We start from the raw sequence: 25,760 nt of genomic DNA, 5'->3' as shown, positions 1-25,760 counted from the left end.
TTATATTTTTGAAATTTATTTATTTTTGGCTGCATTGGGTCTTCATTGCTGCACACGGGCTTTCTCTAGTTGCGCCGAGCGGGGTCTACTCTTCTTTGCAGTGCGCAGGCTTCTCATTGTGGTGGCCTCTCTTGTTGCGGAGCACTGGCTCTAGGTGCACAGGCTTCGGTAGTTGTGGCATGTAGGCTCAGTAGCTGTGGCCCACGAGCTTAGTTGCTCCAGCATGTGGGATCTTCCCAGACCAGGGATCGAACCCGTGTCCCCTGCATTGGCAGGCAGATTCCCAACCACTGCGCCACCAGGGAAGTCCCAGGGTAAATAGCTTAGATTTTATAGGTCAAGAGTCTCTGTTGCAACTACTCAACTCTGCCCTTAGAGCATGAAAACAGCCACAGACAATTTAGACAATATGTAAATAAATGAGAATGATTGTGTTTCAATAAAACTTTTTTTGTTTATAAAAACAGAAAGCTGGGTGTATTTGGCAATTGGCTTCTTAGTTTGCAGATCCTGATGTGGAGAAAGATTGTCCTTTAATTAATATTAAAACACTACTAGTTTCCAGTGACTAATTTTCATTAATTTAAATATATGCCACTTAAACAGGATTTTTCTTTATATAGATATATGCAAAATCTTTCATAAAATGCAGAAATGTCTTAGAGGTACCATTATATTTCAGGGAACTTAAACAATAGTCAGGACATGTTGTACAGTACAGTTCAGTCTGCAAACAGCTGTTATGTTCTAAAATTCTCTCATGATCAGCTCTTGATTAAATAACAGGTATTTCACATCTCATCACAAAGTCAGTGGAGGTTAACATTCCTCTCTTCCAGAGTGATTTTATTGGATTTTCTTTTTTTTTTAATTTCATTTTGTTAAGCATCTTGTTTTATGCTTAAAAATGATGTGTGGTTTACATTTTCAAGAGATGGTTGGTTACAGTCTTATTTGTCTTTATGTAACTATAACCTTGAACACAATGTCTTGCAAAAGGAAAAATGATAGATGACTGATAGGTAGACAGATGGATAGATAGGTAGCTGAAGAGCCAGGGGTCAAGAGGGATAATTCTACCTTTCTGGGGTTGTACTTCTGAATTCCATTATTATAAATTGTTTATGTATTACCAGTTACTAAAATACATTTTTTTATAGAATGGGACTTTTGTTATTTATGTATTATTCAATGTCAATTTCCTGTATCATGGGGTTTGTGTAGTTTAACCAAACAAAATTATTCCTTAGATGCAGAGCTCCAGAGTAAGTTCTGCCCACAGAAAATAAAAAAATAACAAAACAAAACAGCAAATAAAAGAAGAAAATATAGATATATGAACAGATACATTTTAATTAGAGCAAATCAATGGCTACTGCAACTAGACTTCAAAAGGTAAATCTTCTAAAACCCTACAAAATGTTGCCATATTCATTAGAATGTTTCTTTACTAGGAGCCAAGTTTTCTGAGTTTAACAAAAAAGAATTCTGCCATTGTTTGAAATATATGGATTAACTAGTGTTTTATTGTCATTTTTATTATTATTCATTTTATTTTATCTTCTATTTATCATTGTGATATATGCTCACAATTTAAAAAAAAGAAAAGAAAAGAAAATACATTAAATTGGACCATTAGAAAAGAATACCATCTAAAAGTCATTCACAGCAAAAATTATTTTTATTTTCAGCTTTTTAAAAAGCTATTTTACATACATGTCTATGGTGAATACTGTTGATTGCCAGCTAGATTCAACAATCTAACCTTGATTTGGTGACATTAATCTATTTACCAGGTAGTTCTTACTCCCAGGTGCAGGAATGGCTTAATGGTTCTAAGCTTTTCTCTTTGGCATAATTTGTTCAGATATGGACAAATGATTATATTAGCCAATAAGGTAAAAGTGGAGTGTTTGGGACACTCTTGGGGAAAAAATTACTTACTCTTAAGCACCAGAGGAGAGCAAACAGACCTAGAAAACTGATTGCAGTGTGAAACCACTGGATCCAACTAACCCTAAGCCTACTTCATTTTTCTATGTATGTTCCACATTTCTCCAAGGTTTAATCCATTTTTTAAACTTTAACTTGTATTGTTGTTTCTATGGCAGCCAAAAGAATCCTAATGGGTAGTGTGACATACAGTTAATACATTTTTCAATTATTTCTATCTTAATACATTATGAGTCTTTCCAAAACCATTCATGAATATAATTTTATTATAATACTAATATATTATTATAATAAATAATAAATAATAGTATGCTCCAGGACTGTGATGATCAGGTTGTAGACCTTAAATTCTACCATCCAGACCACAGCTGATTAGAGCCTTTATATCTAATTAAAGTCACCTTGATCATCTATGCTGTGACTGGAGGTAGACCTAAACTTTCTGAATGAAGTTTTATCTCAAGGGATGGGTCAGAACTTTAATAACATTTGGCTTTTGTCCTCTGCCTGCTGTTAGATCTGAACTTCATTAGCTGGTCCAGGCTGCAGCTAGTCAATGGATTTACATTCCTTAATTATCTTCTTTTAAAAAAGAAACTGATGGCTCATCAGAGCATCGATGAATTGTAACATTTTAATTTAAATCTCTATTTAGATTGACTCAATTCAATCCTGGCTTGAACGCTTCTAAAACTTCATGCTCTTTTCATCAGCCTGCTGGCAGATGACATTTGTAGAATTCCCCCAGATTGCATGTGAAAGCTGACGATTGTTTACTAGAATGTTTCTGTGTAGTTATGAAACCGCGTCTGTGTCACAGGAATTGTCCACCCTCCCTTACGTTTGTTCTATGGTGTGGAGACCTCCAATAACCCGTAGTGTAATGGCTTTGGCTCTCCTGTGGATAGTGCTGTACTTAATTCTGAGACTCTCCATTCTTATACAGTCATGTTCTGTGCACTACTTCTTTTCCCTCCCACTCCTGAAAAAGGCTTTTCTCCTGATATGAAGAAAATGCACCAGAAGTAATCCCTAAGCTTATTTGATGACTAAGCTTATTTGAGCTTATTTGAATCCCATCAATCCAGCCAAGTCTACATTCTTGGTTTTGGCATACCTGTGGAGACTTGCTGGATTCCAGCCTATCTGTCCCCCAGGGAGGACAAGCATTTTTTCGTAATTTATAGTACTTTGTGCTATATTAAAATCAAATCTAGTTGGTCACTTTACATAGGTGTTTTATGACAGATCTTCCCTTAATGAAATCAAGAATTGCTGTTAATGGTATTCTACGTAAAATATATAGTTTCAAACTGTACCTTCTTTAGAAAGTTGAATACTGTCTCAGTGGATTTTCTGCAGTCCTGATTGTCCTTTTAGTGTAGAAAATGGTGATCCACACTTGTTCTCTTTGGCCTTAAGATAAGCCCTCAGGACATCTTGTGGAAGCAGGCTATCAGGTTGAAAAAGTGTAATTGCAGTTCAGAGTGGATCTGGATACTGTATCAAGGCAGAAAACAATACCCCATAAAATGTTATGTTCTTACCCAAACACTAGAACATGGATGAATCTAGAGGACATTATGCAAGTGAAATGAGGCATTCACAGAAGGATATATTGCATGAGTCCACCTGTATGAGGTGTCTTAATTTGTCAAACTCAGAAGCAGAGGGTAGAATGGCAGCTGATGGGGCCTGGGGGCAGGTGGGAATGGGGAGCCGTTGTTCAATGGGTATGAAGTTTCCGTTATACAAGATGAGAAAGTTCTAGAGATCTGCTGTACAATGTTGTGCTGCTAGTTTACAAGACTGTACTACGCACTTTACAATTTGTCAAGAGGGTAACTCTCATGTTAAGTGTTCTCACCACAGTTAAAATTAAAAAAATAGCTCGTGGGGAAAAACTTATTTAACTTATTCTTGTTTGGTTTTGCCGCATGGTACAGAGGTATCTAACATCTATTTATTTAGCAAATGGTAACAAATGAAATTTGGTTTTTATGAATTGAAAAATGGAGTAAGCATGAATCAGATGTCACGTAATCTATTTAGTTCTCACTAACGTTGGTTGTAATCTTTTTCCTACTTTCCTTCCACTGTTATGATAAAAAATACAATGAACATGTATATACTCCTGATATTGCAGGTCTCAAGTATATTTCTGAAATTTGAAGCTGTCTCCTCACAATAATTGCATATGTAAACCATAAAAATATTAAATTTTATATACATCAATCATAGTGTTAGACACTGTTCACATTTTTTTAACCTCTCTCTGATTTGGTTAAAAGATGATTTTTAACTAAAAACAGCTTGAGTAAACAGTATGGAGTATAATATTATGTATTTCATAATAAATAATAACTATAAAAAATTCTAATTATAAATTTAATACAATAACTATATTTAGGTAATGCATAAACCAAGGAAAAGAAGAGGATTATAATTTAGACATTGCCCTCTCTTTCTGTATTTTACTTTATTCCTGAATAGAAAGACTGAATCAAGGAGCAGCCAGAAGGCATAGACTCACAGTTAAAAAGCTTTTCTCTTTGTAGTAACTTCTGTGCCCGTTTTAAATTGATCATTTGTTTCATCAGCTAATCCCCAAGTAGAGGGCATGTCCTTTCCACTTGCAGAATTCTCTTACATAAGTTGAATTCCCTCCTTATCACCTCACACCAATAAGTACTTTATTTTCTTTTTGGTTGTTGTTAGGAAAAAGGGCGAAAAAAATCAGCTCATGCTTCTTGCTGGAGCTGTCTGCATTTTAATCCCAGACTATGAACGGACATCAGAGTGCCCTTATGATATTTTGCACAAAGGCTCAGTGTTCATGGCTCTACTCAGAGAACCCAAAATAGCATTCAGTAAGCAGTGACATACTGAGGGTCTTGGTACTAAAAGCACAAGCGTCTGTAACTCAGAGCAATGTGGCACATATAAGGTTTGATGAGAAGCCTGTGAAACAAAATCGGGACAAACTCTCCTACTATTCCTCATGTGTTTCATGTGAATTTTGGATTTGTTTCTGCAGAGCTTATTGAACTTGAAGATACACAGGTAAGAATGTGATAATCAGGCATGTATTGATTATATAAATTAACTTAATGAAAATAGGGCCAAAAAGTACTTGAAAAACTCTGCTAATTTGCACTTCATAAGGAAAAATTTCTAAAAATTTTAAAACTTGACATGTGCATTGAACATTCTCTAAAACAAAAATCAATTTGCCATTTCTACAATTCAGATTGAGGAAAATAAAAGTTGCTTATATCTAGAAAATTTAAAACAAGTTTCTTGGGAGGAATGTAGCATTACTGCATCTTTTTCTTTCTCCAGGATTTTGTTTCTTAAGTTTTTTTGTATTTACCTCTCTACTATCAGATGCTATGAGCAATAAAGTTATCAACCTTAAAGATATGAGAAAAATATTTATTTATAGAGTAAATATTTTTAAAATAATAAATTATTTATTTCTTAGTAAATGACATTCAGTATGGAGCTTTTCACGTATCTGAATAAAACTATATGTTTCTCTGAGGGACAATCTATTATTAAAGTTGACATATAATTATTTTATTTTCTTCCTCTTTGCTGGGTTTTTTTTGGCTATCAAACTTTCTATTGACTTTCAAAATTTCTTAGAGTGAAAAAGCTTAAGTAATTAAGAATGTTACAAAAATACTACTAAAAAAAGTAAACTATTGAGCATATTATGAATGCAAACACATATTAATTTGTAATCTATTATATCTATTACATGTACACATATTAATTTGTAATCTATTATATCTATTACATGAAATAAGAAGGCTAATTCATCAAATATGAAATACACAAAACTATAAATTAAGCAATGCAAACTGTGAAAGGCATTTATTATTGTTTCAATTCTAATTCATTACAAATAATTTTAATTGGGTTACTAATTTTAATAAAATATTTCAAGGCAAATTTGCCAAAGGGATTTAGTAAATCAGTAACTAGCATATGAAATAACACCTGAAGAGGTTAACAACAAAGATACATAAATAGAATGGCAAATTTTTCTTTAGATTATATAAATTTATAGTGTAGCTCTATAAGTTTATTTTTTAATTAATATACCTGGAGAGAAAACATTATTTATTTAAAATATTTGCAACTTTATATAATTATAATATATAATATATAAAAGTTTATATATTAATATATATTTATATTTTGGATGTATTTGCAATATGAAGTAATGTAATAAAATAATATACATTTATATAATGTTGTTTATTTCAAATTCTAAATACTTTAAATGTCTAAATATCACTAGCATGCAAATATATATACTTATAATTTTTAATTTGAAAATATTTAAATTTCAATATAATCTGAACATTTCTGTTTACCAAATTTTGTAACCAGTAAAAATATTTCCAAAAAGGAATAAACGTTACAAAATTAGAAGTCTAGAATTATTTAATCTTTTAAAATAGCCAGTTTGTGAAATCTAGAAATCATTTGACCTCTTATTCTTTATATGTGTTTTCTACTTTACCAAACAGTGTTTAACAATGACTGAAATGAATCAGATTATTCTGTAAATTATATCTTCCTTCTACGTTTTCAATTTTTTTTTTTTTTTTGGCTGCACTGCATGGCATGTGGGATCTTAGTTCCCCCACCAGGGATCGAACCCATATCCCCTGCAGTGGAAGCACAGAGTCTTAACCACCGGACCTCCAGGGAAAGACTATGGTTTCAATTTTAGTATTTTCTTTACTTGTGCCATTTTATGCTTAAATACACACACGCTTTCACACAATTTGTAGAAGTCTTAAAGCATATATTACCTAAGTATGTTTTTTTTTTCTGAGATACGAATATGTATTTTTTTTCTCATTTTATGTCCCTATTCAAAAAAATTTTTTTAAAGGAAAGCCCTTTAATTAATTAATTTTTTTTTTTTTTTTAATTTTTAGCTGTGTTGGATCTTCGTTTCTGTGCAGGGGCTTCCTCTAGTTGTGGCAAGTGGGGGCCACTCTTCATCGCGGTGCGCGGGCCTCTCACTATCGCGGCCTCTCTTGTTGGGAGCACAGGCTCCAGACGCGCAGGTTCAGTAATTGTGGCTCACGGGCCTAGTTGCTCCGTGGCATGTGGGATCTTCCCAGACCAGGGCTCGAACCCGTGTCCCCTGCATTGGCAGGCAGATTCTCAACCACTGCGCCACCAGGGAAGCCCCCTAAGTATATTTTTTGTTTTATTTTGTTTCCCCCTTTGAAATATTTCTAAGGTACTTATCTCCAGGAAATTTTAAAAAATAATTCAATTAAATTATCATAAGTTGAAGATGTTTTAAAATGATGTGCACAAATTCCTCCCATGCATTCTTAAGAAACCTGACCCATCTTTCAGAAATATGTCATAATGTAGTACATATAATTTGATAAATAATAATCAGTAACTAAATATAAATTGGTAGTAAATTTTTTGCGAGTCATGCTCTTAACATGTACCCTTTAAATATTATGTTATATTTAAAGTGTTATAGTATAGTATTTAACATGTTATTGAGTACTAATGCAATAAGAATAAATGTATTACACAGTTTAAAAGAACATATTGATCTTTTCATATACCTTTATTTAGATTGGGATTTATTGCTACTGACCTAATATTTGAGAACAATGCTGATGAATATGGGAAAATTGAACTTTTATATTTTGTTGTCATGATGACTTTCTTTGATAACCATGATCTTCGAATACCTGTATCTTTGCTTTGGCATAACAGATGAAGGATGAAGCATAAACAAATAGGGAACTTAATAAAGCATATGAATCCTTTCTTTCTTGCCGTGCTGGTGACAGCTCACAAATTTGAGAAATGAATGAGTTACTTTTTCCATAGTGACCAGAAACATGTTTGACCCTTTTTTTAAAGACCTATACCACTAGAGAGTTTTGTTGCCACCACTCAATTAAAAGGATTCAGCTAAAATGCTCTAAAACCCACCTTTTCACAACTTACAGCAAATCAATTTCTTTTTGAAATGTTGCATGCCCTCTTGAATATTCTGATGTGATTCAGTAAGACAATTCTTGTCTCACATTAAAAACGCCTCTAGAATTAGTAAAGTAGAAATGTTTTTGTCAGAAATTTGTCGCATTAATTAGTACTCAATAAAAGACATTCAGAATCATCAAAAAATGTCTTAAAGCAAAACATAATTTTTCAGGGACTCTGCTTTGGCATATGTAGTCAAGTTTGAAATGTTGTTATAGAACAGTGACTTATCAACATACAATATCAGTACATTTACATTTTATCTGTTCCTTCCTTCTAAGAACTTACATGATAAATGAATTTTGTAAATTAGCAGGATAATATATTAAAGTGGGAGTAATTTTGGCACATTAGTTATGGCTAAAAATAACCTAGGTAATTTTCTCTAAGTGCAAAATTTAGAAATGTCGTTCCTGTGGAAATGAGAAAATTATATATAAATCATGGGAACGGAAAATGCCACCATTTTTCTGCCTTTAAATTGGATTAAAGCTAAATTGTTTTTGAGAGTTTGCCATCTTTTATTTTTAAAAATCTCAAGTGGAGTATCTATGACCGCCTTTTATAAAAAAATTTATTTTATTGAAGTATAGTTGATTTACAATGTTGCATTAATTTCTACTGTACAGCAAAGTGATTCACTCTTTTTCATATTATTTTCCTTTGTGGTTTATCACAAGATATTGAATATAGTTCTCTGTGCTATACAGTAGGACCTTGTTGTTTAGCCATTCTCTATATAATAGTTTGCATCTGCTAATCCCAAATTCCCAATCCATCCCTCCCCCACCAAACCTCCCCCTTGGCAACAAGTCTGCTCTCTCTATCTTTGAGTCTGTTTCTGTTTTGTAGATAAGTTCATTTGTGTCATATTTTAGATGCCACATATAAGTGATATCATATGGTATTTGTATGACCTCCTTTGATAAAGAGATAATACCACCAAATTCAGACACAGATATAAAATATAACTAGAACACTAAAAAAGATAAAAAGAAAAAGATAGGGATGAATCTTCTGTTTGAAATTTTAATGGTATTTTTTGTCATTAAGCAAATACTTCTTGACAGTTCTTGGAGTTGCTCTTGAATTAGTAAAGCAAAATATAACTCTTTCCCCAAAGTGTTAGATGAAAAATAAAAGGGCCACACTGTAATTTTTTAATTGGATGTAAATCCCCTTCTTCTAATTTGGACTTTTGTCTTGGGGCTTTTCAAAACATCGGTTTCTCTTTGGTTATTTCTGTCCTTAACCAATGTCTACTGACTATGCCAATTCTATAGGCATATCAGAATTTGACTCCAAATTTATTGGTTAATAATAAATAAGCATATGTGTTTCTATACATGCATACACATATATACATATACACACATATGTGTGTCTATATATTTATCTATGGTCAAATTTTAAATTTACATATATACTCATTTAATAATTTTAAGCCCACACAAATTATTTGTTAAAATACTGTGCCATGTTAGAGTGTAGATTTAATAAAGTCACTTATATGAAATTTAAACTGGTTTTTTAAATTAAAGTATAGTTTCTGTGCAATATTACATAAGTTACAGGTGTACAATATAGCGATTCACAACTTTTAAAGGTTATACTCCATTTATAGTTATTATGAAATATTGGCTATATTCTCCATGTTGTACAATATATCCTTAGAGCTTATTTTATGCTTAACAGTTTGTACCTTTTAATCTCCTGCCCCTGTATTTTCCCTCCCCCCCTTCCCTCTCCCCAGTAGTAACTACTAGTTTGTTCTCTATATCTGTGAGTCTGCTTCTTTTTTGTTAATTTCACTAGTTGTGTATATTTTTTAGGTTTCACATATAAGTGATATCATACAGTAATTGTCTTTCTCTGCCTGACTTATTTCACTTAGCATAATGCCCTCCAAGTCCATCCATGTTGCTGCAAATTTAAATTGTTTTAAAGGTATGAAACAGTGCTGTCATTGTGTGTGTATACACGTGTGCATATATGTATATTGCATATATACATAGGAATTTTTTAAACCAATGTTTAAAACACACAGTTCTTAACTCATAAGAATAATTTTCATGAGGTATGTGACATTGTATTATAATGATACCACTAAGCTTTTGTTTTGTAGGGAAAAAAGGACAAGCAATACATGTTTAAGGCTATATGTATATAAGTTAAATATTACAAATCTTAGTAAGATATTAATTAGCCTCTTTCTACATATTACAAAACAAAATAATTATAAGGGTTGCCATATTTTTTTTAAAATTAGGTAAGGAGTTATTTCATGTGAGAACATCATCCCTTCCCACAGAATATATGAATTCTCCCTACCCGTTGACAAGTTGGAGTGTCTCATATTCCACATAACTTAAAGTTTTAGGAAAAACAGAGACATTTATTCCCTCAATAATTCAGTCATTCAGCTTCTACATTAAGATTATACTGAATGAGGGACTTCCCTGGCAGTCCAGTAGTTAAGACTGTGCCTTCCAATGCAGGGGGTGTGGGTTCAATCCCTGGTTGGGGAGCTAAGATCCCACATGTCTTGCAGCCAAAAAACCAAAACAGAAGCAATATTGTGACAAATTCAATAAAGACTTTAACAATGGTCCACATAAAAAAAATCTTAAAAAAAATAAAGTTATACTGAATGCTTCTACATTAAGCACTAAAAGAAAGCATCTTTATCCTCCCTGGTATCAATTACAAAGGAATAAAAAATTTAAGTAAGATATCCTATCTTACTTTTTAACTCAATTTTGTGTCTCAAATGAGCTATATTCATGATGATTTTCCTTCCTTAAGTCTATGTATTTTTAACCCATCCCATCTCTTGGAGGTACATTTACTGTTTTACATATTTTAAAACATCTATTACTTATCTCGAAGGAGTGTTTGTTTTAAAATATTTTGTACTAAAATAGTGATATATTCTCACTTCCTTTAAAAACATGTCCTTTGAAATGTACGTTCCATATTAGGACCCAAAATTTCTTATAATTTTAATCCAACTTTTTGTGAGTAAATATTGTAATAGTAAGCTCTTTATAAACTTTTCTTTTTCAGTTTTGAAGTTGATTTTAATAAGTATTAACTTAACACATGGAATATTCTGAGAGATTATTTGAAGTTCCTGAATTTATTTTTTAACTCTAAAGTCATAGCGAAGCATAGAGAAACAGTGGTAATTACATTATTATTATTTACTTATGTATTATCATTCTTAATAATAAACAGAATTTATTGAGTGGTTACTTTGGTGCTTGGTTTATTTTTTTCTTTGCAGCATCTTTGCTTATTATTGCTCATTTAATTGTCCTACAAATGGGCTCTCAAACACTGTAATTTCTATCTTAAAAAATTCTTCATTAACTCTAAGCCCCCTAGGGCAGAGACATATCTCTGCTTTCCCTATATTTGCAGCTACTCTGAGAGACACATCTACTCTTGGGACTCAATTCTTGACCTTTAGTCACTCTTCAATCCACTCTTTTCTAATTCTTGAGAATCACTTGTAAAACTTCTCTTGAGCTATTCATCAGGATGCACCAGTTTTTGTTTTTAATTAATGAATGGTATAAGAAATAAAATCTGGACACTTAGGGTGCATATTAGTGCTGGTGATAGGTAAATTTTTGCTGATATTGTTATGATCTCTTTTAGTGGCACTTTAGGAAAGATATCTATTTTTCATGCTCATTTGTTAATACTGATTTTTCTAATTAAATACAACTCACTATCAAACTCTACTTTCCTGATAGCATATAGTTTTTCTACTACAAAACTATGCACTGTCATTGTCATAATTCTGTCCAACCTCTTTAAACATTTGACTGAGTGTAGATGTCAAAAATTACTCAACTAGCTTCAACAATTAGGTTTCCAAATTTTTTACACAATAAACAAATGCATTGCACCAGAATTTTCTAAATGTCAGTTTATTCCTGTAGGATAGAGTTTCAGGCCTGAGTTTAGTAGATTAAATGGTCTGAAATCTTTAACACTCCTGAAAGATATTTTCTAATTTCAAAATATCATTCCAATTTATTTTGCTGGTATGAGAAGCAATTAATAACAAGAAATTGTGGATTAGGAATTTAGAGGTTGTAAGAGATTAGTGCATATCTCTGAAAGACTTAAGAGGTAGAATTGACCATAGATGAAGCCTGAATATATATGAGAGGTAAAGTGAAGAAAACATTAAAGGAGAATTTTTATTCAACTGAGAGTTTCTGAGTGGAACCTGGTTTCATTCAGTGAAAGAAACAACATAGTGATGATGTGGAATGGGGGATAAAAGATAATTATTTCTGTGTGAGACATGGACATTGAAATGCCTCTTGGAAAATAGGTTTGTAGATCAGGAAAGTGATATATACGGACTATTGAGATTGCTTTGTGATGCTTCAGGATATAAATATTAATTGAAGCTGTAAAACCAGGAGATAAACATGAATCAAATGAACAAAAAATTCCTTAAGGAGGGAACTCCATAATTTAAGAAATAGGACAGTAAAATGAAATAGAGATTCCTCAGACAAAAGAGAACCACAAACATGTATGGAGTTTTGCAAACCAAAAAAGGGAGATTTTTGAAAAGGATGTGTGGTTATTGTGCAGGCAACAATGTGCCATGCCACTGTGAAGTTAATTTAAAAAAAATAACTAAAAGTATTTATTAAATTTATAGAAAGAAATAAAGGGGATCCCTTTTGACCTCAATGGATTGGTTGCATTGTACAGTAGTATTGGAGGAAAAAGCCAGACTGCATTTTTCTGTAGACTGAATGAGAGACCGTGAAGACAGTAGATGGACATTTATCCTGTAATAGTATTTCCCCTCCATTTTCTTTGAGATTTACTTGTGGATGCTGTGCCTTTTGAATTAAACCTCTAATTTCCTGATCTTTTCTATCCAAGTTTCTAGATCTATGCATTGTTATTCTACTTCCTAAGAGATTTTCTCAAATTTATCTTTTAACCACCCTCCACCTTTTAAAAAACTAGTCATTAAATTGGACTTCACTAGATTTTTTTTGGCAGTGACTCAGGTGATTGATTTAGATATCCCCAACTATCATTACAGCTTTGTACTTGAGGATATATGTTTCTTTATTAAACAAAGTTGATAGGCAAGTAGATAGATTTCAGTTTACAAGTTCATGGAATCAACTTTTCTAAATCTATATTTAGATGTGACAATGGCACTATAAGGTGATGGTTTTAGCCTTCTGATTCTATCTCTAAAGTGTCTTATGTCTTGTCACTATTTATAGTACGTTTCTACTTCAAAACCTGACTTTTCACATAATAGAAACTGCATACATTAGCTTTGGGTGTATAAACGTGAAATCATTTGTATACAGTCTGCAGCAAATATTTCCTATTTTTTGTTGCCCTGTCTTGAAAGGAGTTCTTTCCTCTATGATTTAAACAACATTAATGTTGACAGTTACTCCTTTGATTTTTTATTCCTGTGGTAATGGGGACTTACTAGTGATTCTCTTATGCACCCTAAGGATGGATTAACTAGAGGGTTACAAAGAAGTCTGTGATGTTACAAAGAGGGTTACAAAGAAATCTATTATGCCATGTTTATGGCATAATAATAACTACTTTTATTGCACATTTAATATGTTCCAGATGCAGTTCCAGTTTTTTTTTTTGAAATGCAGATTGCCAGGCCCCACCCCAGACACAGTGAATCCGAAACTCTGGGGGTGGGGGCCAGAAGTCTGCATTTTACAATCTTTTGATTGTAATATGAAATATTTTTTGAAATGAAATGAAATGAAAGTTTTTTTTTCTTTAAATTTATTTATTTATTTATTTATGGCTATGTTGGGTCTTCGTTTCTGTGCGAGGGCTTTCTCCAGTTGCGGCGAGCGGGATCCACTCTTCATCGCGGTGCGCGGGCCTCTCACTATCGTGGCCTCTCTTGTTGCGGAGCACAGGCTCCAGACGCGCAGGCTCAGTAATTGTGGCTCACGGGCCTAGTTGCTCCGCGGCATGTGGGATCTTCCCAGACCAGGGCGCGAACCCGTGTCCCCTGCATTGGCAGGCAGACTCTCAACCACTGCGCCACCAGGGAAGCCCTCCAGTTCTTTTTAAATGACTTATCTCAACATACATAGAAGTCAGGTGTGTTATCTCATTTTGCAATTGGAGAAACTCAATCTGAGAGTGTTTAAGCACCCTGATTAGTACCATGCAACTCTTGTATCTATATATGTACAAATCTTCACATTTTATACAGATTTTCCTTAATAGTTAGCATTAATTTAATATTAAATGAAGACTTAAATAAGTAATATAATTAAGAAAAAGAACCAGATGGATATTATATGGTTTATTTGATTTAATTCTTTACTTCATGTCATACCTTTATCTACTATTATGTATTCTGAACCTTTATTATTTATAATAACCATCCATTCTAGATATAATTTGGCAACCAGAAAGTTACTACTACATTATCAGGGCTTTATCAGGGTAAAAGTCAGTCTGAGAACTAGAGCAGATTATTCTCTTGAAGAGAAGGGAAGCAGGATAAAGTGGGGGCTGTGGATTTGGAACATCCGACATGGCCATGTGGTGCTCCTCTACCTTGCAGAACAGTCTCCAAATGGGTGTTTATGTAACATAGGACATACACAAGACCATCAACTGAGCTTTGGGAAAATATAAGAAATTCTATTTGTATTGATGTTATATCTCATTCTCTTGCATTTCAATTTTCAGTATGATTTATAAAATATCTATATAGTGATAAAAGTTGTAGAAGTAAATGATTAGTATATAAATATACAACAAATATTGGAGTCCACCTTCAGCATTTTTTTCTGATAGGAGTATAAAATATGAAAGTTCAGAAACCACTGCTCTAAAAATAAACCTTGGCCAATATCTGCACACATATTTCATTTCCAAAATAGCATCCATATTCCAGAATCCTGCAACCACATTGGTTAAATGTACCCACTCAGAAAGAAACAAGCTCTCTGGATTTAACGCCAACCCCACCAATTATTACATGGCTAAGCAAAGCTAGTTAACCTACCTATGTTCATTGTCTGCATTTATAGAATAGCAACTTTAAAAGAAAATATACCATAGAATTGTTGTAAGACAAATTAATTAAAAAATGGCATACTCTTTGTATAGTTATAATCATGGAGTAAGCCCTCAATACTTGTTAGACAAGATGATGATGATGATGATGATGGTGATGATAATGATAATGATAATGATGATGGTAGTGTCCTCAGACTATTTGCCTTAGAATCACCTATAGTGCTTGTTAAAAATACCTAACTGGTGAATCAGAAGCTATGGAGTGGAAAATCTACAATTTATCCAGAGTAGAATAAGATGTGTAAATCATTTCCCACAAATAGAGGGATGGAACTAACCAAGTTACTGTTTACTTTATACATTTAAGGATCAAGGGATTCTCTTCATACATAGTAAAAATTTTAAAGTAGAAAAAATGTAATCAGCTCCAACATAAAATAATAACAGTATTGTCACGTGTTCAGAGTTTAAACTAATAATTATTACTACTATTGTCAAAAATGTGTTTTTGCTGAAATGCTTTTAATATTTCACCCAGTTCCTCTGAATCTGATACTATATGATTCTGTGATACTATTTTATGAATTTTAAAATTTTGCATTGATTCTATACACACACATACACACACAGACATACACACACAAGCAAAATACAAGGTATATGACTTTAAACTTTTTTTTCATTCACTATGATTTGGGTCTTTAAAAAATCATTTTTATATTATGCCTTTTTCAATAACAGAATCATATTTTCCACACCATTTAGCAGTGGTGCTTACTAAGTATTGCTTTTGATGGTAGAATAAATTTATAGATATTGTAGTTGTAAAGAAGATGTACTGAAAACAATTGATAATTGGAGAAAGGAACACTTTTTGGATATATTTGACTAGGCTTTATTGAGCTACTAATACAACATCAGCAAAAATTGTCAAATAGAGTACAACTGTGTCTTTATTTACAATACTATAATAAGAAGTGGCTAAAAAGATTTTCAACAAGTGAAAACCAAAATAATATCTTTATAATGGAAATTGAGGACAAAATAAATAACTGTAACAAATTCTTCAGAGAGTAGAATATATTGTTCATAAGAAGAAAAATATTTTTTTCCTTTGTCTTGTCTTTATAGTAATATATATGTTCAATTCGACAGATATTATTTATGTGATGAAAATAATTAACTGATAATGTTTTATAATCATGCAAAACAATGTTTTAGGTGAAAAATGCCTAAAACAATAACTTTGCATGATTCTAAGATTGTGGAATTTTTGGCTCAAAATATATGTTAACTGATGGTTTTGTAAAACTGCTATGATTTATTTCATGGTTCATGAAATCTTCAAAAGTGTACCTTATTCATCAATTTTTGTTTAAAATTTTTACTTTTCTAAATTTGTCTTTTAGTTTTTCTTAGCATTGAAAATCATTCTTTGTTAGTTATATACTATCTGAAAGCTGTGAATTCATTAAGATTAGATAATAAAGGAAACCTGGAATATATGTTATATTTTCTAATCAATATTTCAGTGGTTTATCTGCATGAATTACACTTTAGTTTTCACCCTGTATAAATTCCATACACACACACACACACACACACACACACACAGCTGGAGCCTGGAAATAAACACAATGTTCTATTTGTTTAGACACAATTTGTGTGTGTGTGTGCATAATGCAACTTTGATTAGTTCATCATAAAAATGAAAAATCAATTAAAGCCAATGAATTGTAAAGAGAGTGTCTACTTGGGACCAATTAACAAGTCCACTCTCAAACAACCTAAGATAGTGATCCAAATCACGAGATTTCCTCAATTTATATAGATAAGATATTCCAATACCCAACCAGGGCTGTCTAGAGAAGAAATAGTAGAATAATTTTGCATATGATATTACCTGGAAAATATCATATGCTATATATCCTATATGTTATATATATTTTAATGTATATTCTATATAAAATATTTATACTACCTACACTACAACATATTGTCATGTATAATATTTTATATAATACATATTTACATTACATATTGCTTTCTATATATATTGTATATATAGACATATATATACAAAGTTGTTTGCATATATTAGCGATGCAAGAATGCCTCAATATTACTGAATCTATTTATTCTGTGAATTATCAAATCAGACTAAAAGAAAGAAACCATGTGGTAATCTCAATTCATAATCTCAATTTTAAAAAGATGCATATTCATAACAAAATTTCTTTGAAAAGTAGAAATGGAAAGTAACTTATTTAGCCTACTAAGATATATATAACAAACTCGACAATATATAGCCACTTAATGTTTAAGCACTAACAGCTTTCCCATGTGAAGACGGGGAAAAAAGTGAGAATTTTGGAATTTTGTGTCTGTGTGTACGCATGCATGTTACATACTTTTAAATTATTTGTTATTTGGCCTTGTTGAAATAGATGAGCCTTTGTCTGCTGCCCATTGCATCCTGTGTGGCCCTAATTTTTTAAATTTTCCTCTCCTGCACTCAACTTAAGCATGTGGTTACAGGCTCTGGGATTGAAATTGGAAGTGGAAATCTATAGGACTGAACATACAAGTGTCCATTCATAATAATTCTACTCATTCTTCCTGAACCGAATAAGCTGAATTGAATCCATCAGTAAGGTAATCATTAGGAGGTTATGATTCAGGAGTTGGGTTAGTGCTCAGAGGAAGTGTGGTTAGAAAGGAAGAAATAGAATTATTATTACTCATACTGAATAAAAGAACAATTAAAACTAATAGGAGAGTTCAAAAACTATGCTAGATTCAAAAGAAGAAAAATATCATCAGTCAAAAAAGTTTAAATGTTAAATTGGTGTAATCTAAATGGCAAAAGAAACTCTAAAGTATTAAGGAATGACTATCATATAAATGGTCAAAGTCGTAATGGAAAAATATAAAAGAAAAACCATATTGAAATATTTTTAAAAACCTGAATAAATGATGAGATGCTTAAAAATGGAGAAAATATTCAACATGGTAAAGATAGAGACAAACTTTTCCTTAATGAATCTATAAAATCAAGGAAATTTCAACCACATATTCAGATTTTTTCATATAACTTTAGAAGCTAATTTTAAAATGTATACAAAATGCTAAAGAACCATTTGAAGAAAAAAATACTAGTACTAGTAGATCTAGATAGATATAATATAGTAATACATATAAATATAATATTTAAAACAGTGTCATTAGTCTACACAGAAAAGAGAGCATTTAACTTAGTCCATAACAAATGTGACATTATAAATTTATTAGGAAATTATGAGTTATCCAAAATAATCTTCTGAGAATTACCATTTATATGATCAAAGGTAAAGTTGATTCCTTAACTCAAATAAAACAGAAATAAAAATTTCCATGTGAATTAATGAAAAGTACTAAGTGTGAAACACAAAATAGGAAATTTTTTCAGAAACAGAGAGTAGAAAATGTTTACAATGTTTGAGTAGGAAAGGATTTCTTTAAAATAGCATAGAAATGAAAACCTGATAATTTAGACTCTTTTAAAAATTCTAAAATTTTCTGCATGAGAAAAGGCACCATAAAGAAAGTGAAAAACCTCCCTAAACTGGAAGAAATTTTAAATGTATGTGCCTAACCAGCAATTTAAAAATTTTTTTTAGCTTCTGTAAATAATGCCTAAAAACCAGTTAGAAAAAGACAAGCAATTAAAAATTAGCAAAAATAAATGAGGTCGGGACTTCCCTGCTGGCGCAGTGGTTAAGAATCCACCTGCCAAAGCAGGGGACACAGGCTCAAGGCCTGGTCTGGGAAGATCCCACATGCTGCGGAGCAACTAAGCCCTTGCGCCACAACTACTGAGCCTGCGCTCTAGAGCCCGCGAGCCACAACTACTGAACCCTCGTGCCACAACTACTGAAGCCCGTGTGCCTAGAGCCCGTGCTCCAGAACAAGAGAAGCCACCGCAGTGAGAAGCACACACACCACAACAAAGAGTAACCCCAGCTCGCCGCAACTAGAGAAAGCCCACGTGCAGCAACGAAGACCCAACACAGCTGAAAATAAATTTTAAAAATAAATAAATAAATAAATAAATAAATAAATAAATAAATGAGGTCATTCACAGAGGGAAAAAAAGGACTTAATGATTATTATGAAAAAAATGTTTAGTTTCACTAATTAGGGATATAGAAATTAAATTTTAAAATCATAACATTTAACTTCCTAATTCACGTGTTAACAAAATTGCATGATATTTATAATTACATATCAATAATGATATTGGCAAACTAGAACACTTAGACATTACTAGCTGAAATAGAGCTACACATAATTGGGAAATGCATTTGAAAATACCTGGTGAATAAAAATTTAAAATGACCTTATAATTCATAAGTTTAACTTCTTGGTGTTTTTTTCTGGAGAAATTCATGAACATGGATGCAAGGTAACAGGTACAAAGCATTTTATTAAACACTGATGGTAAATGAAGAGAAAACAACTCACAGCTCCCTCAGTATGCAATGGATATATAATTGAGATTTCTTCATATATCAATATAATCCAAATCAGTTGAAATTAATGGACTAGGTCTACATATATCAATATAGATAGGTCTAAGTCATTGATTAAATATTCAATAGCAAAACTCTACATAATATATTATTCATGCATATTTTTGAACGCTGAATATATTTTATTTGTAAACATCTATAGAGTAAGTTTTTTTTAATCTATAGAAATAAATCTCTTCATATTCAAGATAATAGTTATCATTTTGATGGAAAGGGAGGAAGATACATGTGGTTTGAAGATTCAGGTATATCTATGATTTTTTAACTATTTAAAATAACAAAATATAATAAAAGGTTAATATTTGAAAAGTTTTATAACACTCAGTGTGCTTAAGTAAAAATACTTATCAAAGTAGACTAATAAGTAATCACTGCATTTTGGATGGAATTCCAATTGTTTTTAATATGTTTCTGTGTATAAAATGTTTAATTACATATAAGCACTTTAATTACATATAAACATTATATATAACATAAACAATAAATTATATACACATTGTTTTCAACAATAAAACAAAATATATACATTGTTTCAGTGTGTGTGTGTGTGTATAACAGATTGTTCATATTGATTGAGTGTTGGGACTTGATATAAAATATATATTTGAGAATAGTTCATGTATTTGTGCACTTGCTTTTTGAAAATTTTAGACCTGCCACTACTATTTTATGTATGTGTGAATGTAGACTTACCTTTAGATGTATATTTCTTTTGGTATATACTACTCTCAATTACCTTTCATCTTTGTAATCATACATAAAGTAAAATCAACAGTAAAGCATTTCTTTATTTACAGTAAAAATTTAACATCTACTTTTCTTTATTCCAACTATTAAGTGCTGTTGTTTTAAATGTTAAATAACACTACAGACTAAAAACAGCTAACATAAAAATATTTTATGCTTGCCACCTCAAGTCATGGGAATGCTACCAGATTGAATGTCTATCTATCTATATTCAAGCATAACTTCAAACAAAAAAATTAATACCTTAACTAATTACCTGAGAAAGAAAAGAAATATGTTATGCCCCTCAGAGGGGGGGAAAAAAGGATTAAAATCGGTTATTTTCCAGGAAATTCATTATCCCAGCTAACCTTAATTTTAAAAGTTGTTCATTATAACTCTGATGAAATGAAGATTTCTTTCAAGTTTTTATTTTTAGTGTCGTATCCAAAACTGATTTTAGTATTTCATAGATTGTTGACATGCATGTAAAATATCCTTGTATTAAATGCTTGAGAAATGTACCCAAAATTGAATGTACCCAACAAATGGGGAAATCACAAAGAAAAATAAAATTCAAGATAAAAGATTTTAACCATTTGCTTTAAAAATACTGCAGAAATGGCAGAAGAAATAATTCAGTACCTAATATTGTGGAGAAAATATCCCAGAAAAATCAGGACTGGATTGAACTAGAGAAACCAAGACTTGACATATACACAAGAAAAAGTTAACTGAATTATACAGGCTACGGAGATTTGTAGCCTATTAACCTATGCTTCATATCTTAACTTGAGAATACTTAACTTGGGCAGCTGTTTGAAATAATGTTTTTGAAGTTAATATGCAAATGTACTTGTCCTTGGGCACATCATATTTCTCCCCAACTCTGACCCTATTCGACTTCTTGTATTCTTTCAGGTTAGGCATTTTTATCTCTTCTATTACTCTGACAAGTCTTTATTCCAGCTATTATCTATAGCTGGGCTTTGTGATCCCCTTTCTCTCATTAGTTTATATAAGCTCACTTTGATCTTTCTTCTTTTTTTAAGTGGAAGTTAATAATTAGTATCTCCTTGAATTACAAGGAAGATTAACAGGAAAATACATGGAGGACCTACCATGGTGTCAAGAATAAATTTGGTGATTTTATCAGGGTGCTAAGCTATGAACCAAGTTCTCAGCAATCTCATACCACAAACACTTAAGAGTCAGTGGGGATGCAGTCCCTCAGTGACTCAAGCTTGATTGAGACTCCACCATTTCATAACTACAGCATCTGGTTGTCTAAAAAAAGAAAGGTAAAGACAAAAGAATTATTCACAGTTCTTTTACTGCTTCTGTTCTGAAAAAATAGGCATATAACTTTTACTTATATTTCATTAACAAAATTAATCTCATAACCCTGCCCAGTTGTAGTAGGGTTATTGGTAAACCATGATATGTCTACCATAGTGGTCGAAAGATTTTAGTTGCTTTTTTACTCTCTTATTTCATATCCCAGTCACGGTCATTTCAGCTTACTAATTATCCAGAAGTTAGAGATAGTCAATGAAATCCTACAGAATTAAAGCTAGGCTTTTCTTAGAGCAGTGGGGTGGAAGGGAAGATACCATGATAACAATTACAGGTTTTGCTGAGTCTGGAATCACCAAGTGCCCACTTGGAATCTTCGCCTGTAATTTTTGCAGGTATCTCAACCTCAGTATTTCCAAACCTACCTTTGACATCCCCTACACAGGAAATCTCTCTTGAAATCCCATTAGCCATCAAGTTTTGTCAATTCCATTTCCATATTATTCATTGCTGCTCTTACTCATATTATCCCTTTCTGGGCACCGTAATTCATATGAGTGCTGGGATGCAGTAGAACCTTCAAGTGGGCAATAAACTGTCACAATAGATGGGAGAAACAGAACAACCATTTCAAAGTCCTGGAATTGCAGATGCTTCTTTAGCCCTGATTAGAAAATTCAAATTATTTCATTGAAAACTAACATCATATTAACTAATGTTTAAAATAAAAATAAGTACAAATGAAATATGAAGGTAGACATTGAGATGGGAAATGTAGGTGATACAGAGTCCGCAAGATATTTCAGCTAGAACGGTTTGAGAACTTAACATTTTTCTATTGCTTCTGCATTTAAGTAAGTAGAGAAGGTTTTAAATAGATTCACACAAATATAGAGTACCTCTTTTTGAAATGAATGTTGAGGCAGGGTCTACAACATAGAAAAAGTAAACTTCAAGGTGCAGTCCATAACCTTCCCCCAACCACCTATGTTACTACTCTATAAAGAATTATAAAGATGCTTATGGAATAAGGGGGACTGTTAAGAGGCATTCATTTTCTTTTTCTTTCACAAATAATTAGTCAAATTAAAATAGAAAAAGGAAAATAATCTCTAACTACTTCCTCTGTGATAATATTACCACTCACAGCCCCAAGAGCCTCATTTTACTATTAGTTTCACACTGAGGTTTTGTAAAATTTGCTTTCTTCAAACATTGAGATCCCAATATAAGAAGTTAGACATGCTTCTTTAAATTGATAAAGAGAAACATTTTATCTTATTTTTTAAGTAGTATTTTAGAAACCATGATTTTCAGAATTTTTTTTTTTTTGAGCTTTGGAACTTCCTGATCATTGCAAAATGTGTCTTTTGATATATTATTTTGGCCAAGCCTACTCAATGGTTTTCTGAAGACAAAGACATTATATCAATTGCCATCTGCTTTTCTCTATGAGAAGCTGGCTTAGTTGAGCCTAGTTTCAGCCTTCCACAAGCCTTTCAGAATACATTACATTTTTATAAGTTTTCACAGATGGAATAATTATCTGTATGTAACCAAGAAGAGGTCATAGAAAAGACAGTTTCTAATTAGATTCAGTTACAAACTGTGTAAGTGCATAGATTATAATATTTTTCATCCCTTAAGTCATAATTAGTCTTCTTTGAAAACATAATTGTTTTGAGTCACACTGGGATCATTTTCAGCCTATATATGTCCATGCAATATCACATATTTCTTCAAGCATGACAATGTTTATTTGTCATAGTCACTTAGCATGCCTGGAAAAAATATAATGACATTCAAATCCTTTGAAAATACATGCAGAACACATACATTAGGGACAATGTATCCTACACTATGTTTGCAATAGTCATAATATAAAATTTTTATATGTGCATGAAGTTTGCAGAAATCACAGTAGCTGACTACTTCAAAGTTTAGAAATAAAGAAATCATTAGATCTTTACTACCCAGGTATAGGTAACTATTCTTATAGAGCTAGTTTAAAATACTTACATAACACATATAGCACAGGGAACTCTGCTCAATATTATGTCACAACCTAAATGGGAAAATAATTTGAAAAATATATATATATATGTATAACTGAATTACTTTGCAGTACACCTGAAATTATCACAACATTGTTAATCAACTATACTCCAATATAAAATAAAAAGTTTAAAAAAAGAATAAAATTTTAATGTCATGGAAAAAATTTTTTAAAATAAAATAAATAAATAAAATACATAGCACATACTATGTGTCAGATAATATTCTGGGTACATCAACTCATATAATCAAGACAACAACCTGAAGGGATAGGCCCTATTATCATCCTCATTTTTCATGTGACAAAACTGAGGCACCCAGAGGTTAAGCCAATTGCCCAAAGTCACACAGCTATTGGTTGGTAGGGCTGGTCTAGTAATAGTCATCCTTGCCCCACAGGTGGCGCTCTTCACTCCGTCAAGCAGCCTTTAGAACATTTCATTTCAACGTATTTGGGAGAATAACCTCAGTCAGGAAATAGTAAACTCTTGATCTTCATTACGGTGCTACATAACCTTAATCTATGTAAAATAGTTATATAATTCATTATAAAACTCTGTGTATATATGTATTAATGAAATAAATATTAAAACTAAAAAATAGAAATACATATTAATTTTACTCCATTTATAATTCCTCAATTCACAGATGATTTCTATCTGCATTTGACGGATTAGTCTTCCAGGCTTTCTTCTCTGAATTTGTCTACACTTATTGTCAAATTAATGGAATCATTTTCTGTGTATTTAATTTCTTTATTTCACCTAACAAAGTGTTGCAGCATATTTCTGTTTCATTAAATGACTTTACAGCACAACATTTACAGCAACATAATGGCTGAATAACATTATGTTAACATGAATTTTGAAATTTGTTTTTATTCAATTGTTTCTTTGTCAACTCTGAGAGCAATTTTGTTTATCTTCTCCAAATGATATATAGGGTATTCAGTGATTTTCCAGTGTTTTAAAATTATACAATGATAGAAAAATATAGACAAATACATATGGGTTTACCTCCAGAAATAATATATTAGAATACCTTTTGAGGTGTTAGAATTAAAGCACTGTTTTATATGTCCATGTTATATATTTTCACAAGAACATTAAGAGAAAAAGATTTCAAAAAAAGAAAGTATTTTCACAGCAGTCACACAAGAAAATAAGTGTGAGAAATAGCCTATGGACATGCAATGGCTAAATTAAAATTAGATTACAAAAATAGTAAAGACATAATTAAGTTCTATACATATTAATTGCATTGGCAACATGTAGTGAGGAATATAGTCCAAAAGGAGTTTAGGCAAATCTTCAGCACAGAAGCATACCAAGATTTAGCCTTGAAATTATAAGACTAAATCATATTTTGGTAGCTTGTGGAAGGGCAATAAAAGGTAGGATACGAGACTTTTAAAAATGAGATTTTGCCGGTGTGTATTTCATCAACTGGAATCTGTCTCTTCTCATTCTAGAATATTTTGCATGGTCAGTCTTGTCAACACATAGCACTCCAAATATGGGGCTCATTAATCCACAGCCCTCCCCACTACTCCAGAACAGAGTTCACAACAGCCAGACCAGGAATGGAACGACTCCATATTTTAGGACACTCCACACATAGTGAATGGGGAAGGCTGTAAGTTCAAAGAGGGCTTAGGAGATTCTCATACAGGTGTTCTGACACTATATTGCTTCATGTGTGGCATACACATTTAATTCCACAATAAATACTCAAAATGTAAGTCTAATGAGAGTTTATAAATGGGACAAAGAAAAGGTCTTTAACATTCTAGATCTATTAGTAAAGAACTAGCACATGGTTAATTATAATTTTTGGTTCAAAAATTGTCTTTCTTCCTTCTCACTTATATCTGCAAGCTATATCCACTCATTTCTTGTTATATTCTTATTAGCAGTTCTGAGAAAGCCATTTAAAAGCCTTTATTTATAATGTCACTCTAAGAGACTGCCAAGTTTCCCTTGATTTTTGAGATCACAAATAGGATTAAGTTTCTATATTTATCCCATCCACATTTCCCCAGCT

The 25,760-nt window shown here is 31.9% G+C and overlaps 1 protein-coding gene across 2 annotated transcripts in view; it reads left to right on the top strand.

Annotated features, from left to right (window-relative positions):
- CDH19 (cadherin 19) overlaps positions 1-25,760 on the top strand; it is a 211,143-nt gene that overhangs the window by 115,577 nt on the left and 69,806 nt on the right. Inside the window, exon 1 of one of the 2 annotated variants that reach the window (XM_036824102.1) lies at positions 4,921-5,016. The exons of the other annotated variant lie outside the window; for it this stretch is intronic. The gene's annotated coding sequence lies outside the window, so the exon portion shown is untranslated. Of the gene's footprint in view, positions 1-4,920; positions 5,017-25,760 lie in introns of those variants that run through there. 2 annotated transcript variants of the gene reach the window in all.

The sequence above is a fragment of the Balaenoptera musculus genome, chromosome 14, assembly GCF_009873245.2.
Source record: "Balaenoptera musculus isolate JJ_BM4_2016_0621 chromosome 14, mBalMus1.pri.v3, whole genome shotgun sequence".
Taxonomy (NCBI): Eukaryota; Metazoa; Chordata; class Mammalia; order Artiodactyla; family Balaenopteridae; genus Balaenoptera; species Balaenoptera musculus.
Note: the sequence above shows the minus strand (reverse complement) of the source record. Positions and strands in the feature narration are given on the sequence as shown.